This window comes from Podarcis filfolensis (genome assembly GCF_964270895.1).
Source record: "Podarcis filfolensis genome assembly, chromosome: 6".
Classification (NCBI taxonomy): Eukaryota; Metazoa; Chordata; class Lepidosauria; order Squamata; family Lacertidae; genus Podarcis; species Podarcis filfolensis.
This window is the reverse complement of record NC_139609.1, coordinates 36,374,405-36,392,347: the sequence shown is the minus strand read 5'-3', so window position 1 is coordinate 36,392,347 and position 17,943 is coordinate 36,374,405. Positions and strand designations below refer to the sequence as shown.

At 39.9% G+C, this 17,943-nt stretch overlaps 2 protein-coding genes across 3 annotated transcripts in view; one reads left to right on the top strand and one right to left on the bottom strand.

Annotated features, from left to right (window-relative positions):
* Window positions 1-17,943, top strand: part of LOC310765695 (uncharacterized protein) — a 557,351-nt gene that overhangs the window by 361,723 nt on the left and 177,685 nt on the right. The gene's annotated exons all lie outside the window — the stretch shown is intronic.
* The window catches only part of NEGR1 (neuronal growth regulator 1), a 437,028-nt gene that overhangs the window by 291,674 nt on the left and 127,411 nt on the right, over window positions 1-17,943 (bottom strand). The gene's annotated exons all lie outside the window — the stretch shown is intronic.

Below are 17,943 nucleotides of genomic sequence, written 5' to 3'. Positions count from 1 at the left end.
GCTCTTGTACTTCTCTGGACCTACACAGTATTTGTCAAGAAACATAAAACGAGTAACCCCCAAAATTGATTCATTCCATCCCCGCCCCTGCCACACAATATGTCTTTAATCACATGGCATGTCAGTCTGAGAACTGTCGTCGTGTTCTTTTCTATAGTGGAACATCAGAAAAGGATGTTTATTTCAGAAGAGAGACTTTTGCCATGTGTAACAATGCAAAGCGAAAACACTTCTGAGCCACTGTTTTGAAATGTGCATATTGTTATGATGACGCTGCCTTTACTCCGCACCCCACCGCAAGAGCTTAGCTACTTTTTACATTTCTTTAATGAAATTATGAATCTCTGATGAGCATCCCTGAAGTGAAGCAACACCATAACATTTTAATGGTTGGCAGAGCTACACAAAAATGAGTCACTGAATAGGCAGTTAAACAGTAGTATGTTCCGCTACATTCAGAAACGAAACAGAGATATTTGTTCCTCAGGGCGGAAAACACAGAGTGCAGTGAGGATAACGATTCATCTGGAGTCTGGTCACAATCCAGTGAACTGACTTTACAGAGATTTCTTTATTCCAATTTAGAAGGTTATGGTGGCTGTCCTACAGAGCACACATGCAGGATATTTTGGTGCTTAATTTCCAAAAGAAGAGAAGCTGGACTCGGGTTTAATTAAAGTCATACTTCATGCTATGGAAAACCCTGAGGGCAGCACCCGAGTCCTGAAAAGAGGTCTAGACACTAAACCCTAACACCCTTCAGATGTGCACTTATACCAGGCAGGCCTGACCCTAGCATTAGGCTAAGTGAAGAAGCTGACTCAGGAAGCAGATGCTAGGGTGCAACAGAAAGTCCCCTGGCTGTTCGTCCTCAGTGTCTCCCTGCCCCAGACATTGCCCTCTCTCAGAGGAAAGAGTATGTGCCACACCTTCTCTGCTTCTTCTGTATGCTAGCTTGCAGCTCTCTGTCGCAGTGGAGGGTGCTGTCCAAATGCTAGTGCTGAAGTAAGACAGTCTATCCATGGAATCAGGGGCCCAGCTGGCCATTTACCTTAGGTAGCAAAATGTCTTGGGTGGACCCTGACTAATGTGCTCCTGTACTAGGAACTTAGGAAGCTCTCTTATACTGAATCAGACAAGTGGCCCATCTAGGTCAGTATTGTCTACACCAGGGGTTGTCAATCTGGTCCCTACCACCCACTTGTGGGCATTTCAGTATTCTAGATGGGTGGTAGGAGGTTCCACGGCACAAGCTGAATCCTCCTTCCATTGAGCACTGGTGGGCGGTAAGGAAATTTTACCATCAAGAAAGATGCATTAGTGGGTGGTAGGTATAAAAAGGTTGACTACCCCTGGTCTACACTCATTGGCAACAGATCTCCAGGGTTTCAATCTGGGTTCTCTCTGAGCCGTACTTGGAGATACTAGAGGCTGAAGATTGGATCTTCAGCATGCAAGCAGATGCTATACCGCTGGGCTATTTCCCTTCCCAATATCCTCTACTCTGAAGCTTTAGAATTTTATTCTTGGTTAAACCAATACTTGCTGTAGGAAGGAAGTGATGCTGGGCAGGTTCTTTCCTGAACAGCTAAGGACAGCTCTATACATCACAGAGTAGCCCCATAATTAAATACTCACAATCATTCCTCTCTGTCCTCTAGCTAGCCTCTCAGATTTCATACATTGTTTATGACCCGTTCCTAATTTACCATAAAGCAAAAGCCTTGCTCCATCTGTACATGGAATTACGGTACATCTACTCAATATTTTAAAATGAAATGTTCTTGAGTAAGAACCATTACATCATTTTCCCTAGTGCTACTTTATTATAAGGGGACAGTTATTTATTTTATTTAAAATATTCATATCCCACCTTCTATTCTCAGTCTTCAAGGTGGCTTATCTGCAGAGACATCTGAAGTAACAGTGGACCCCAAAAATATGAAAAATAAACATACCTACAGTTTTTGTGCATTTAAACACCCTATTAAAAGCATACATTAAAATACATGTATATAGACACACAAAAACACAGGAAGTATTAAAGCACTTAAATCATGTGTGCATTCTCACACAGCAAGAGAGATAAGGAATTTTGCTTGTTTAAAACAATATTGTTTAAATGTATTGACTATTTTATATTGTGCTTTTATGTCCTATGGAAAGTAATGGTTCACCTGCAGTATTATCAAGGTGGCATGTAATATAAATTCAATTGAAATTCAGTTTTCTCCATTGGTTCTAGTTCTCCACAGCAACAGCTAAAAGCCTGCTATATACAAATAGTGCCCAACTTATTTCAATTTCTGCATGTGGTGCAGAGGGAAGTGAGGAGCAGATGGGGCTCATAAACCTGGGAAGGTAGCTCCTCTAGGAGAAGGGAAACTCTGCCTTGCAGGGTATCTTTGGAAGAAGAAAAGGCTAAGGAGTAAAGCCTATGGAAATCCAGAGTGGAGTCCCAAAGACGGTTGGAATAGCACCTTGCAACTCCTGCAAGTGGCAGTGCTATTTGAGGGGGAAACAAGTCTAAAGCTCCCTTGATGAGTACAGAACACATCTCACAGTTCTTGGGATCCTGGCCTATACTTTTATACACTAATACAGCATCATTATTTCTATGGAAATTAGGGCCACACCTACTTTTGATCAAAAAAACATGTGGCGGAGGCAAAGGATAAGTTATGGAGGAGACTTTCATAACACCCTTTGCTCACACCTTTGTCACTTGATCTGTTTCTTTTCTGATCCATCACTCCCTCCAAAAAAGATCCACCACTCCCTCCAAAAAACTTAGGCTTCTCCCTGAGATAAACCTAGCCAATCAGGGATCATGTAAGTTACGTGATGATGGCATGCTGCTACGTCAGCCAAATCAATCTGCCCTAACCTCCCTCTCGCAAGATGGGATAATCAGGAAGCTTTTAAAATCAGATTCTGTCAATCACCCTTTCTTTTAATGGGTGTCCTAATGTCAAGAAAAGGCTATGCTTTACCCTGATGTATCTAACAAGAGTGAGTTTCCACTTTAGAACAAATATCTCAGCATGAAGTCAAATGTTTAGTCAATTATTCTTCATTTATTTCTTATTATAACCATGTCTCATGTTCTGTAAATGAGGCTGAGGCATGGATTTTCTTCTAGTGACTATTTCCCCACATGTGATATGTAACAAAGTGATAGCATTATTAGTAAAAGCAAATAAAATAAGGTTTGTTTTTATCTACCAATCATAAAAAGAAAGGTACGCCTTTTTAATGTCTTTCTTTTAAATGTAGGATGTGAGATGGATAGCTTCCCAATTCCTTTAAAAACATAAATACATGTCCCAGCAAACTATTCCCCAAGTGAAAGAGATATTCTCAGTGGTATAAAGGAAAAGAAAATAATAATAGGCATAGTAAACAAGCCTGAAGCTACACAATGCAGACAAGACTAAGTGAGCTTTGCATAAATATGGGGAGAGGGAGAAAGGGCTCCTTCAGCATAAGTATTGCAATAAAACAGTTGTCCAAGCCAAATAAACCAAATAACCTGCAATAGGGAACATTTTTACTGTTATACTTAGATTGCATTTTGTAATTCATTTAATTGATCATGGAATAGTGGAATTAAAAGAAGATGGCACAAACTATTTGTTGCATTTCCAAAAACAGCAACCTTTTGCCTTGTAGTAGTTATAACCTAGGTTATACAGTATCAAAGAATGGTTTCTGAGTAAACATGGCACTAGAAAGGCTCTATATAGGGAATCAGAAATGGTCCACTTCTACAGTTCTGGTGGGCCACTATCTTTTCTGGGTTCCCTCTTCCTAAGGAAATTGGCACTATATAGCAGTAGGGAGATCACAGTTATGGAACACATAGAATAATAGAATCATGGAATTGTAGAGCTGGACATGTGCTCAATTGGGCATAAATTTGCATAGGAGGAGGAGGTGAACAATTGAGGTAAGACAGACTGTAAAACAATTTACACATTTAAAGTGCTATTTTAGAAAGAAAAAGAGTGGCTATTATAAAATATATGATCTACCAATGCTGGCCAAAATAAACACATGCTTCATTTGAGAGTTTTTGCAGGACCAGGACATCTCAGAAGTACAAGGACCACATGTTACTGCAGAAATATGGCAATATGTGTTATCATTATTTGTGATTATTGTCTCCCTTTCTTCCTGGATAAAGTTTCTAATTTTAATTTCCAGTTAGTACTGATCAAACTGATGCCAGCAATTGTATTATATTCTGTCCTTGGGCTTCTAGCACTTCATTCCTTTCTATTTTGGTCTATTACATGACACAAACCAAAAACAACAACCCAGCACCATCAGAAAATAAAACAAGAGGGGTTTTTTTCCTTCAAAAAGGAGAGACATTGCATTTAAATGACTTTACATTTAAGCTGCTATTTTACTGTAAAGGTTGTTTTTGTTGTTGTTGTTGTTGTTAAAAAATCAGAACGACACACATGCTTTTATGTTTTTTTTTTTTATAATATATTTATTAAAGTTTTCAAATAGAGCATATATTAGATAAGCACTTATCATTGTCCATTTAACATCTCTCAATTGTTACATGGGACTCCCCCACACCTCCCGCATACACTTACATCATTATTAAATTAGTTTCAAACAAATTATCATTTAATTCATCTTAATTAGTAATCTTAATTTGGTTTGACATATAATTCAACCTTAAATCTAATTTAATGGTAGACAATTGTCTGCACTGGCATCCAATTCAGCACTCAGCCAAATTACAATATTTTTGTAAATAAATCTTAAATTTCCTCCAGTCTTCTTCCATCCTTTCTTCTCCCTGGTCTCGAATTCTGCCGGTCATCTCGGCTAATTGCATATAGTCCATCAGTTGCATCTGCCATTCTTCCACAGTGGGTAGCTCCTGAGTTTTCCAATTCTTGGCAATTAATATTCTTGCTGCTGTTGTTGCGTACAAAAAGAATGTTCTGTCCTCTTTTAACACACTCTGGCCGACAATACCCAGGAGAAAGGCCTCTGATTTCTTAGTGAAGGTGTATTTAAACACCTTTTTTAATTCATTATATATCTTCTCCCAAAAGGCCTTCACTCTAGGGCAGGTCCACCAGAGGTGAAAAAATGTTCCTTCATTTTCCTTACATTTCCAACATTTGCTATCAGACGAATGGTATATTTTAGCCAGTTTAACAGGGGTCATGTACCATCTATACATCATTTTCATCACATTTTCCTTCAACGCATTACATGCAGTGAAGTTCAGCCCAGAGGTCCACAACCTTTCCCAATCTTCAAACATAATATTATACCCAATATCCTGCGCCCATTTTATCATTGTTGATTTTACCATTTCGTCATGTGTGTTCCATTTCAGCAGCAAGTTATACATTCTTGAAAGTACCTTAGTCTTAGGTTCTAACAGTTCAGTTTCTAACTTTGACTTTTCCACTTGGAATCCTAGCTTTTTGTCATTTTTAAACACTTCTTTAATCTGAGCATAGTGTAACCAGTCTCGCACTTTGTCTCTCATCTTTTCTAAACTCTGCAATTTCCAGTTGTCACCATCCTTTTCTATTATCTCCCAATATTTTGGCCAGTTGGCCTCCATATTGGCTCTTTTCCGAGCCTTAGCCTCCAGGGGTGACAGCCACCTCGGAGTTTTATTCTCCAGTAAGTCTTTATATTTTGTCCAGACATTAAAGACTGATTTTCTGACAATATGGTTCTTGAAGGCCTTATTTATCTTAGCTTTATCATACCATAAATATGCATGCCATCCAAACGCATTATTAAAACCTTCCAAATCCAAAACATCCGTATCTTCAAGAAGTAACCAATCTTTTAACCAGCAGAAAGCTGCAGCTTCATAATACAACTTTAAATCTGGCAGGGCAAAGCCCCCTCTTTCTTTCGCATCTGTTAATATTTTAAATTTGATTCTGGGCTTTTTGCCCTGCCAGACAAATTTAGAAATATCTTTCTGCCACTTCCGGAAGCACTCTGTCTTGTCTACAATCTGCAGTGTCTGAAACAAAAATAACATTTTTGGCAATACATTCATCTTGATGGCAGCTATTCGGCCTAACAAAGAAAGTTTTAGTCTTGACCAACTATCCAAGTCTCTCTTAATCTCTGACCAACATTTTTCATAATTATCTTTAAATAAACTCAGATTTTTTGCTGTTATATTTACCCCTAGGTATTTAACTTTTTTAACCACATTTAGTTCTGTCTCTTTCTGAAGCTGTTCCAACTCAATATCTGTCACGTTTTTCCCCAAAACTTTAGTTTTTTGCTTATTTAACTTAAATCCTGCCACTCGACCAAAGTTTTGAATCAGTTGTAGTACTCTTTTCAAACTAGACTCCGGCTCCTGTAATGTCAGAACTAGGTCATCTGCAAAAGCTTTAAGTTTATATTGTTTCGCTCCGACCTGAATCCCTTCCACCAACCGGTCCCCCCTAATCATATTCAGGAGCACTTCCAGAACCGAAATAAACAGTAATGGGGAAATCGGGCAGCCTTGTCGTGTACCTTTTTCAATTTTAAACTCTTCTGTAACCACATTGTTAACTATCAGTTTAGCCTTTTGTTCTGAGTATATTGCCTCAATCCCGTTCTCAAACCCCCGTCCCACTCCCATTTCTTTTAAATTCCCCTTCATAAATTTCCAAGAAATGTTGTCAAAGGCTTTCTCCGCGTCTATAAAAATTAAAACTGCTTTAGTGTTTATGTTTGTTTGTAAAAGTTCCAATATGTCTATGATGTTCCTTGTGTTAGTAAACATATGTCTGCCCGGGAGAAAGCCTGCCTGGTCTTTATGGATTATCTCACTTAAAACTTTCTTAAATCTTCGTGCCAAAACATCTGCAAATATTTTGTAATCCACATTTAAAAGGGAGATGGGACGGTAATTCTTGAGTTGTGTCTTTTCAGTTTCTGACTTTGGAATCAATGTGATAAATGCTTCTTTCCACGATTCAGGCGCCTTCTTCCCCTCCATTATTTCATTACTGACCTCCAACAAGGGTTGTATCAAATAATCCTTCAATGTCTTGTAGTAGTTAGAGGTCAGTCCATCTGGCCCTGGTGATTTGCCCTGTTTCAGACTCAGGATGGCCTGTTCAATCTCTTGTCGTGTTATTTTGCCATTTAAAATTGTTCTATTTTCTTCTGACAGCTTTGCTAATCCATTTCTCTCCAAAAATTGTGTAATCTCTATTTCATCTTGTGGCCCTTGAGTATATAACTTTTTAAAATACCTCTGGAAGCACTTTCTAATCTCTCCCGGGTTCTGAATGTTCCTTCCTTCAACCTCTAAGTTTGTTACTGTGTTTAATCTTTGTCTCCTTTTCAACTGCCAAGCTAGCAGTTTCCCACATTTATTTGCCGATTCAAAAGTTTTTTGTTTCATTATTTTAATCTTCCATTCTATTTCCTGATTTATCAGCTTGGAATATTGCGCCTGATAAAGTTTAATTTCTCTCAGAATCGGTTGGGACTTCGGGTTAGATCTTAACTTCTTCTCCAACTCTTTGATACTTTCCAGAATTTTATCTTTCTTTTCATTTTGCAGTCTTTTCTTTAAGGAATTCTGTTGAATCAAGAACCCTCTCATCACAGCTTTACTTGCATCCCAGATAGTTCTTTTTTCCACCGTAGTGTTCAAATTAATCTCAAAATAGTCCTTTAAGGTTTTTTGGGCCTTCTTTACAATTCTTTGATCTCTAAACAGGCCATCATTCATCTTCCATCTAAAGGAGCCGATTGGGATCAATGTCATATCCATTCTCAAGGCGTTATGGTCGGAGCATGTTTTGGGGCAGATTTCCACCTTCCTCACCTTAGGTGCCAGACTTCTAGTTATCCATATTTGGTCGATTCGTGTCCAAGTCAGTTGAGCTTCAGAAAAGAATGTTCCTTCTCTTCCCAGGGGGTTTCTAACTCTCCAGATGTCAACCCAGTCCATATTGTCAGTCATTTCAAAAAAGGTCTTAGGTAGTCTTCCCTCTTTAGTAATGTTCTGGTTCTGTGACTTATCCATATTTGTTGATACGACCCCGTTCATGTCCCCCATCATGATGACGTTGTTGTAATCCAGATAATCCAGCATGATCTCGTGCAACTTCTTATAAAAATCCGATTTTCCTTCATTTGGAGCATAAATTCCTAATATCAAAATTTTTTCTCCTTGATACTGTACTTCTATTGCGAGGATTCTTCCACTTTCATCTTTAAAGAGAAATTTTGGTGAAAGGCTCTCTTTTGCATAGATCACTACACCTCTCTTTTTAACTGTATCCGATGATATAAATTCTTGACCAAGCCTTTTATTTATTAACACCTTTCTATGGAGCCTAATCACATGTGTTTCTTGTAAGCATATAATGTCCAATTGTTCCTTTTTTAGAATATGAAAAATTTTAGACCTTTTTTCGGGACTGTTACAGCCATTTATGTTCCAACTCAAAAGCTGCAGAGACATCCTGGATAGATCTGGTTATTCTTTCTGGGGTGGTACCTTGTTCTCCGGTCCTTGAGGATCCGAGGGGGCGGGCTCCCCTGGAAGTTCTGGCGTTGGCAATCCAAGTCCTTTGTGGAGGTCTTCTCCGTGTGCTCCCAAAAACTTGTCTCTATCTTCCACTGTTTTGATTTTGATCTTTCTCCCTCTGTAGGTAAAGGATAATCCTTGTGGAAACTCCCACCTGAAGATAATTGCGTTGCTTCTCAACAGTCTTGCCAATTCCGTGTAGTTAGATCTAAGGTCCAGCAACTGCTTAGGAATGTCCTTGTAGATTTCAATTCTCTTGCCCAAAATGTCTAGTGACTTTTCGTAGTGCAGGCCCAAAATCTTGTCCCTTTCCTCCTTTGATCTCAGTGTTATCAAACAATCTCTGGGCTTCTCTGTCCTTCTGACTCTGCCAAGCCTGAAAGCAGATACAATTTTAAAGTCTTTTTCCTCTAACTTCCAAAACTTGGCAAATTCCTTAGTTAGAAATTCAATAAAATTATCTTCTTCCACCTCTGGTATTGACCGTATCCTCAAGTTGGTCTCCCTGTTTCGCAGTTCTGTCATCAAAAAGTAAATCTGATGTTCTCCAACTTGTTTGCTGAGTGGTCTTACTTCTTTCTCAAGTTCTTCCAATCTTTGACTAGTATCTTCAGCCAGTTTACGATTTTCACCTACAGCCTCCTTTAATTCTCCAATAGACTGGGCATTCTGTGCAACTTGTCCAGTCAGCTTATTCAAGCTTTCTGTGTTCTGTTCAATTTTAGCTGTATGCAAATCAGCCTTCTTGTCCAGAGCCTCCAGTTTCTCCAAAATTTTCTCCAAGACAGAGCTACTTGTCCCTGAAGCCATATCTCCCAGGTGCAGCTCCTCTGTCTCACCCTCCCCTGCCTGTATTAGGGAGGCCGCCTCTATGTCTGGAGGCAAAGTGGAAGGCAAGGCCGGCACAGAAGATCTACGCTGTGAGGCTGCAGATAAAGTTAGAGTTGTTTGTTTAGTCCTTCCTCTTCTCCTTGCGCCACTCATTCCAAAGTTATCTGTAATCCAAGGTCAATCCAAGTTGTTCCCATGAGAAAGCAGAGTCCCAGATACAATAGTCAATCAGAGGCCGGGAAAGGGAAAGTAAAACAAAGTCACTGCTGTAAGTCCAAAATCCTCTAGAGGGAGCTTAATACGTCTTCAGGGAAAAGATCAAATCCAAGTTAAACTTATAAATTTAAATCCATGTCTATCGCCTCCACATGTATTATTTTTAGCAGAGTAAAACTTAAAGCAAAACAGTGTTTCTTACAGTGCCTTGACTGCAACAGTTTCAAAGTATCCAGTTCCAACTCAGAATGTTTCAAAATCTGAATTCAATGTATCCAAAGTTGCAAACTGGTGCTCATCCAGGCAGCTCCAGCATCAGAGATTCTTATTTATTTTATAATCCACTGGTGCCACAGAAGAAGAATATCAGTGCACCCCGAATATAACCAGCAAAAGTCAATAGCTCAAAGTCTTTCACTCAGAAAACTGCTTTAACAGGGTGCCAGCATTTAGTTAACGCATAACTTTTTGTCTCCACTCCTCCTGCTCTTTGCTTAAAGTTCAGTATAGCGGGAGATGGGCTTCCTGCTTATCCTCACTCCGTTTTCAGCCAGATTTCAACTTTTTTAAAAAAGTTTTAAAAGTTTCATAAAGTTCTCAAAAAGTTTCAGAAAGTTGACAAAAGTTTCAGAAAGTTTTCAATGTCCAAATTTACTCACGGGTTGTAGTTTCCAAAGTTCAGAAAAGTTGCAGGAAGAAAGGACAGCGCTGACCGGCAACAGCAATGCGGCTTCACTTCGCTGTTTGCGCAACGACCCACAGCGCCGCTACCCCCTCCGCGATCCGGAGCCCCTTACGGGGTCCCTTCAACGTTTTGGGGGCTGCTTCTGGCGCCCGCCGGGTCCCGAGACCACAGGCTTCTGCCACCTGTGGTTTTCCTGAGTGGGTCTCCGCTTCGCCGTAGCGGACGACCCGTTTACAGCGGAGCTCCCTTCTCCTTACTCGGAGAAGGCAGCCATTACCGGTCGCGCCGCCTCCGGAAGTCGACACACATGCTTTTATGATGGCTCTTTCTCTAGTTGTTCCACCGCCACCTCTTAAAACTGCGGAACAAACACAATATTTGGTCTGAGTTTTGTCTTTTACATAAAAAGGGGGGAGAATCTAAATTACATTTTTAACTATTCTACTATCATTGTTTCCCTTTTCTGCTGATTGGTGGACTCTCCTTCCTTAGAGGTTTTTAAGCAGAGGTTGGATGGCCAGCTGTCATCTATGTTCTAGTTGGGATTTATGCATTGCTTGGGGTTATACTAGAAGAGCCTTGGGGTCCCTTCCAGCTCTTCCAGTTCTAAGATACTATGATTCTAATCCTGAAAATTCTTCCTTGATTAGTCATATGGGCAATTCTAACTAATCAGGGACCATGTAGTGAATGGGGTGATGTCACAATGCCACATGTGATGGAGGAAAACCAAATCCGATTGTCAGTGAGGGCAGTGCATGCTGAACAGACAAACACTTTCCACCTTTCAAAGCAATCACTGCAAAATTGCCAACTACATTCTGATGGTGCGAAAAATGTTCATGGAAAGCGTATCTGTCTATCTTTCTCTCTTTCCAGCCTAGTTTGTTCAGCTTGCAGGATAAGATTAATGGAGGATATGCCGATCTAGGAAGCTGCTGAAATAGCATATGTGCAGGAAAAATATTTCTTTCCAGAATTATTCTAGAGTTGTCACCATCGGAATACTCATGGGTGTCAGGGCTGGTGGTCTTGAAGCTGACAGGCAATTCATCAGGGAGCCAAGCAAGGAAAAGCAGTCTATGAGCAACTCAACCTGCAGCTGAGTTGTTTAGCCCAAAGACTCAAGGAAGAGCTAGCAGTTCTATGGGGCTACACTATTGGCTCCTTGCGATCTCTGATGCACCAGAAAAATTAGCACTCTCATTATAGGTAACACCCCCACAGGACAGCCAGTCTCAGCCAGTAAATGATCATCAGTGTGGTGCTCCTCCCAACAGTAGCCTTTGCCCCTACACCCTGAAGAAGACTGGAGAGCCAGCACATTGGTGGAATTGTTATATATACATATGGAAATATAACAAAATTAGATCTGCAAATCAAGAGCCAATTCATAAGTAAGGGCAGGTCAATTTATTTTCATCCCACTTATCATCTACCAGGCATGTCAGCCACAGCACTCAGTGGCTTCCTAGCCTAGGATTGGATGCCCTTGCTAAGTGGACCTTGGTGTACGAGGGCTGAGCATGTACACTATCACCCTGCAGCAAAATGTTCACCCAAGTGTACCCACCCATCCCTGTGGACACACGTGAACGCTCCCCCAACCTGCAGCTATAAGTGCTGCCTCCTTGTGTGCTTACAAACCTATAATGCCTCAGACTGCCATCGTGGCTCTCTTCCCACCAGTATCCTTGATCTCAATACCTGATTCTTTACAATGGACAAAATAATAACCTCTGGTCTTTGTTTCAGCAGGCATACAATGACAACTAGTTCCCATTGTTTCGCTTGTGAAGCAATACTTCTGCCATGAGTATTTGATGTTAGCATGTATGAAATGGCTTAGGGCTTGTCAAAGGCCTGTTTTATGTGCCTCATCTATGTTTGATGATCATTGCAGGAACTTTAGGGTCTTCTAAAGCTCAAGCATTCCTTTGAAACAGAATCACACATTTTGGATCACTTATAGCTATGACTGCAATCTAGAGAATGGTGCCTGCAGCTGTAGGCTCATGCGTGCAAGCTACTCCACAGGAAACCATGGAAAATCCCCAGCTATCCTTACTTGCTGGATTGTAGCCAGTCCATTTACAAAATACAAACTTTTAATATATTTTTCACTTACTATTCGTTCTTTTGTAAACATTCAAAGTTCTGGTTATGTGAAAATTTAGCTTAGCAAGGTTATTTGGGTGGCAGTTAACAGCGTTTACCATATGCTAAAATCTCATGTAGCTATAATTTGAATGGTAATTGTTTTAAACATTGGCAGTTTCCATTCCATGATACAATTGTTTTATAAAATACAGAATGCATTAATAATGATGGGTGATAAATCTAGGATGGACGCCAAATGCAGAATGCTTTGGAATTGATACAGTATCTCACCACTTAACAGAATGGTACATAGCCAAAATTCTAAAACTCTAGGGAATAAGAGACATTTAAAATAATCCATTGAATTCTTCCTCTTGGAAACAACAGTCTTCTCCTGTGGCACAACTCTGCATGGCTTTAAGCAATGGATTTCAGATGGTGGTATCAAGAACATTTACAGGGGTCAATGGCATTATCTTGTGAAGAAAGATACCTTTGTGGAGTTGATGAGGGCTACAGCAGTGGTGGATTGTGATAAGGCAGTTAAAATGTTGAGATAAATAGAAAGGGGGTCATGGAGATTTTTTTTTAAAAAATAACCTTTCATTCTCTGTGGCGACTGTGGCTGTTATTCCAGGAAGACAAATTAGACTAACTTTTCCTTTGGTAACTGTACAAATCATAAAGTCAATAAATTACAAATGCTTTTTAAATGAATAAGTTAATGAATGTGGTATATGAAGTGAAATGTAATTAAAATTTTAAAGTTATAAGTCTTTAAAGGATAAAGTGAATTAACTGCACAGGCTTCATAAATGAATTAATGAACACAATACATGAAGTGAAATTGAATTGCATTTTAGAAGTATTCTAGATTTTTTTCCCCATGTCCACAAAAAAAATATAGCAATGTGTGCGATTGTAACTTTTAATTGGTTTTGATGAATGCAGAAAAGTTGTAAATCCTCTCTAAATATGCCATTTTGAATATTTGTTTAATTATTCATGCCTGAGTGTGTTATGCGTCCCATAACCACCTGGCAAAAACAACTTCATTTTACTTTTGTCTCATGCTCATTTCCACAGTTTGTACCCTAGTCCAGTTCCATGACTTGACTCTTCATGAAAGTAACCTGACTGCTATTTAACATTTTATTGTACACCCCCACCCACCCCACATGTATGCACACATGCATTTCGAAGTTGTTGTTTTTTTTAATAGACTTAACAGGTGGTATTCAACTATGTTTTACCCAGAGTAGACTTGTTGAAATCAATGAACATGATTTAGGCATTTTCTTTAACTTCAGCAGGACTACTCTGAATAAAATTCAAATGAATACCACCCAACATATTTTGATTTAACCTGCTCCTAATTTCTTTCACTTAGCCTTCCTCTAGCCCAGGGGACATCTAGACCTGTTGGCACAGTTTGAACTTTGAGAGAGAGTTGGTGGTGGTAGTCATAAAAATTGGCTCTATGGGATGTGGCCTAGCACAAAATCAAAGAGATAGCTAAATCCTGTTGGTCCTGATTGTGGGGAGCACACAATAATGATTTCACACAGACACTAACAGTAGCAAGGAACATTCCTCAGTATCAGAAAAATATATGAGGCCACACCACACTCTGATTTAACAGAAGTTAGTAATTGATTAGAAATTTGTCTATTTCCACTTAATAGTATTTTGATGGGTAAAAAGCTATTTTCCAGTGTAAAGATGTAAGCTTGGATCTTAAGTTCCCATGGGATGCTCCTACTGAAAGAAGGGGTACAAAATGGTTTCACTTATTCCATCAGCTTTCAGCCACCTGTACCGCACAAAAACCTGCTCTGGACAGCTAGGGGATGCTCTGCAAGGGTGGAAAATAGCACAGGAGGAAGGCAGAATTGGCAAAAATCACACCATGCCCAATTCTACTGCCAATGGAAGCTTTTGCTGGATTGGAGTCTCTTCCATTTATGGAAGTGCAACTCAGACTACAAATCTTCTTTGGTACATGAGTAGATTCTCATGACCTTTTTACTTTACATGAAAAAGAGTACTCTATTTCTGTCTTGTAGCAGTTAATCCCTTACCGAGCAGGCAACACTAAGAGCTGAGCATATTTCTTGGCTATATTATCACCCAACAGCTAATGTCTGAAACTAGTGAGGGACCTTCTCCACTCAAATAAGTTTGAAACAGAACTAAACTTTGGGATTTTTTAAACATTAAAATGGAAAAACAACTTGATAGCCATCCCTCCTGTGTTGTATCTGAAGATTACACATACAATATTGCTTAAGATAATCAGTTTACATGGAACCACGGGGGAGATAATTTATTGGCAACCAATCAAGACATGGATGGCCCTCAAGAGGAGAAGGAAGAAAAGAGAGAGGAAGAACCAACCTTCATTACTGCTGAACAGTAAACTAGGCCATCATGAGGGTGGAGGGAAGAACAGAAATAATTCTCTTCTGTTGACAAAATGAATTGTTATCTGAGGGGATTGGTTTACCTGTGAAGTGGTGAGCAGAATCGCATGGGAGGAAGCTTATGGAAGGGAAGAAACTTTTGTTATTCAGGATATATATATATATATATATATATATATATATATATATCTTAAGAGTTTTATATGTTTCAGTCTAAGAATACTATGTGGAGCCTACTTTCAAGCCATTTAGGAGTGGCCGGTGTGAGGCTGCTCCACTGCTCTTCCAGTGGTGTCGTCACTGCTACTTCCTGGACACTGTAGGAGAGCGAGGCAGCAGTGGGGTTTGGGCAGCATGGACAAACTTCCAGGAGCCCTAGACTGGCTCCACTGGTTTGCCTACTCAGCTTGACCTTGCCCCCTCACCATCCTGATGAATGGGAGCAATGCCACTGTTGGAAGGGCAGTGCTGTGGCACCACTGCCACACTCCTGAGGCCATCTTGTGGCAGTATTCAAGCATTGCAGATCTTGGGAAGTATAAATATGTGAGGAAAGCAGCAGGGATAAGTGTGCTAGCTCCTGGCCTCTGTCAGTCTAATGTGTTTTAAAATCTGACCAAGGCAGAGTTTGCCCATTTTTGGTGTAGCTGTATAATCTCCTCTAAATATTCTTTATATCAGAGGTTGCCATGATGGTACCTACCAGATGTTGCTAAACTGCAGCTCCCATTATCCCTTGCCATTGGACATGCTGGCAGGGACTCATGATCGAGATGGCACCACATTGGCTATCCCTGTTGTGTATTACAGCTTTCAAAAGCTGCCCCATAGTATTGTTAGCTGTCAAAAAAAGGAAAAAGAAAGAAAAGAAAAAGACAGGGGACAAACTGAGACCAAAGGACAAAAATAAGGGTTTGAAGGGTGATGTTTATCCTGAAGGTGCTAATTTCACACCAGATGATTATGCTAAATTCAGCTGCAAAAATTAGGAACCTAATGTACCTGGATGAAAAAGTCAAAGACAGTTGAATATAGTGCTGCTGTCATCAATCCGTCATGTGCCATAGAAACAGATGTGCTTTAACTCCACCATCTGGCAGAGCTTAGCATGGTCAATGTAAGCAACTTAACATTTCAAAAACAGAAATGAGTATGCTTCAAAAATTATCAAAACATAGGTATCCTTCTCTATATATCTGAGCATTAACAAGTATTTTGAAGGTAAAACCATGACGCAACCCCTGCACCTGATTGTTCGTGAACTTTTAAAACTTTGGATTTAAGCAGTGATTTGAAATAGAACTGAAAGATGGTTTCATCACTTTAGAATCTGGCAATGCTGGGCTTTTCAGCATCTACAAACATTTGGCAAATGACAGGGAAAGAAAGCTTGGTGAGCCATCTATCCTTCAAAGTAAACTTCTCGGCAACCAGTCATAGAGGGAGAAGACAATGGGGAAGGGAAAATGAAACAAAATAGTGACAAATTTAGGAAATGACACGCTTATTTGCTTTTTTCCAAGGCAGTTCTTTTTTAAAAAAACAAAACCTTCTACCTGCATAGCAAAAAGAAAAGAAAAGGGGAAAAAAGTTTGCTACAGTTTCCTGGAGATTTCAAGAAAATGGGTGTCATCATATATAAAGAACAACACATGCCAAGCTATGGAGTGAAAGGCAGAGGGGTGTGCACTTTAAAATGGCCCCCAATGTTGTCAAAGGGATGTAGGCTAAAATTTGTACAACCTAAACTGAAGAACATTTCCATTCATCAAAGAAACCTATCCAAAGAATGCAAAAGGTCATCCAAGTCCATCTCAAATGGATTCACAGAGATATTTTCTATGACTTTGCAGCCTTGATCAGGAACTAGTTTTCTTTCATGGTTGTTCAAGAGAAGCAGCTCACCCACCCACCCAACTAAAATGTCTGAGAGAGCCAATTCTATTGCCATAAACACCAGTCTATGAAGTCTACAGACCTGCCTTTGGACTGATAATTTGTGAAGCATCCCTAAGAGACACCAGCTTCCTTCAAGGACTTCAAGTGGCTGCTACTAGTCTACAAGATGGAACATGCTGCCATTCTCAAGTCAATGAATTAGGGCGAATTTACACAATCAATGTATATGGCTTAGCTTTGCGTGACTCATCATGTATGTTCACCAGAAGTCCTCTGTTGTCTTCTAACTGTACTACCATGGATGGAAATTCATTGGTTAGTTGTCATTTTTCTGGTCAGTACACAGCTTTAACCATATAGACAAACAGAGAGAAACTGCAAGTCATAGGATCTATAGATCAAGTCCTCGCACTTAAAACAAAATAGGAAGGAATGGGGAGGCTAAGCACGACTCCTTACAGCATGATACATGGCAAAGCAGATTAAACCTTTCTAGTGCCATGGAGGCACACCAGTACAAACAGGCATCCACAAGAAGACAAAAAAGAGCAGTCATTTCAGAGAGCCAAGGGTAGGGGAATCCCCAAATTGTGCTGAGTAAGATTATTCATGTCCCATTTAAAGTCCCAAATCGGACTAAGGGAAGCAAGCCTAGTAGAATTTTGATCATGTAAATGCACTCTCAGATGAGTTAAGAGGTGGGAAAGCTACCCATTTATTGCAGGAGCATCATTATGTATGCAGTATGCATGCAAGCCAGTGAGAATGACTGCTATCAAATTAGCTGCTAGCATTTACTCCATACTTTAAAAAGGATACAACTTCGCCATTTTCAAGTTCAAAGTGATGAACAATGCAGAAATCCCATAATATAATTTCCAGCAACAACAAAGCCACTATGCAAATCTTGGCCAGAATAAAAAAACAGGTTAGGTGTCACAAACAGATTTACCTTGGGAAGCCTGTTTCAAATACTGGGAATGTGAAAAGGGCATACCTCCCGCAAGGAAGGGGAGGTATGCAGTTTAAGGATGCTCTTGGTACCCAGGTGGCCTCCATGGCAAAGAGTGCCTACCACCAACTTTGGCTGGTGTGTCAGTCACTGCTTGGGCAACAATAGCTTGTCAACTGTGACTCATGTGCTGATGACCTCACATTTAGATGGTAGTGAGCATTTTCTTTGCTCCCCCAAGAAACTGGCTGTTCCTCATTGCAGCAAGACCAGTGAGCTGTTGTTAATA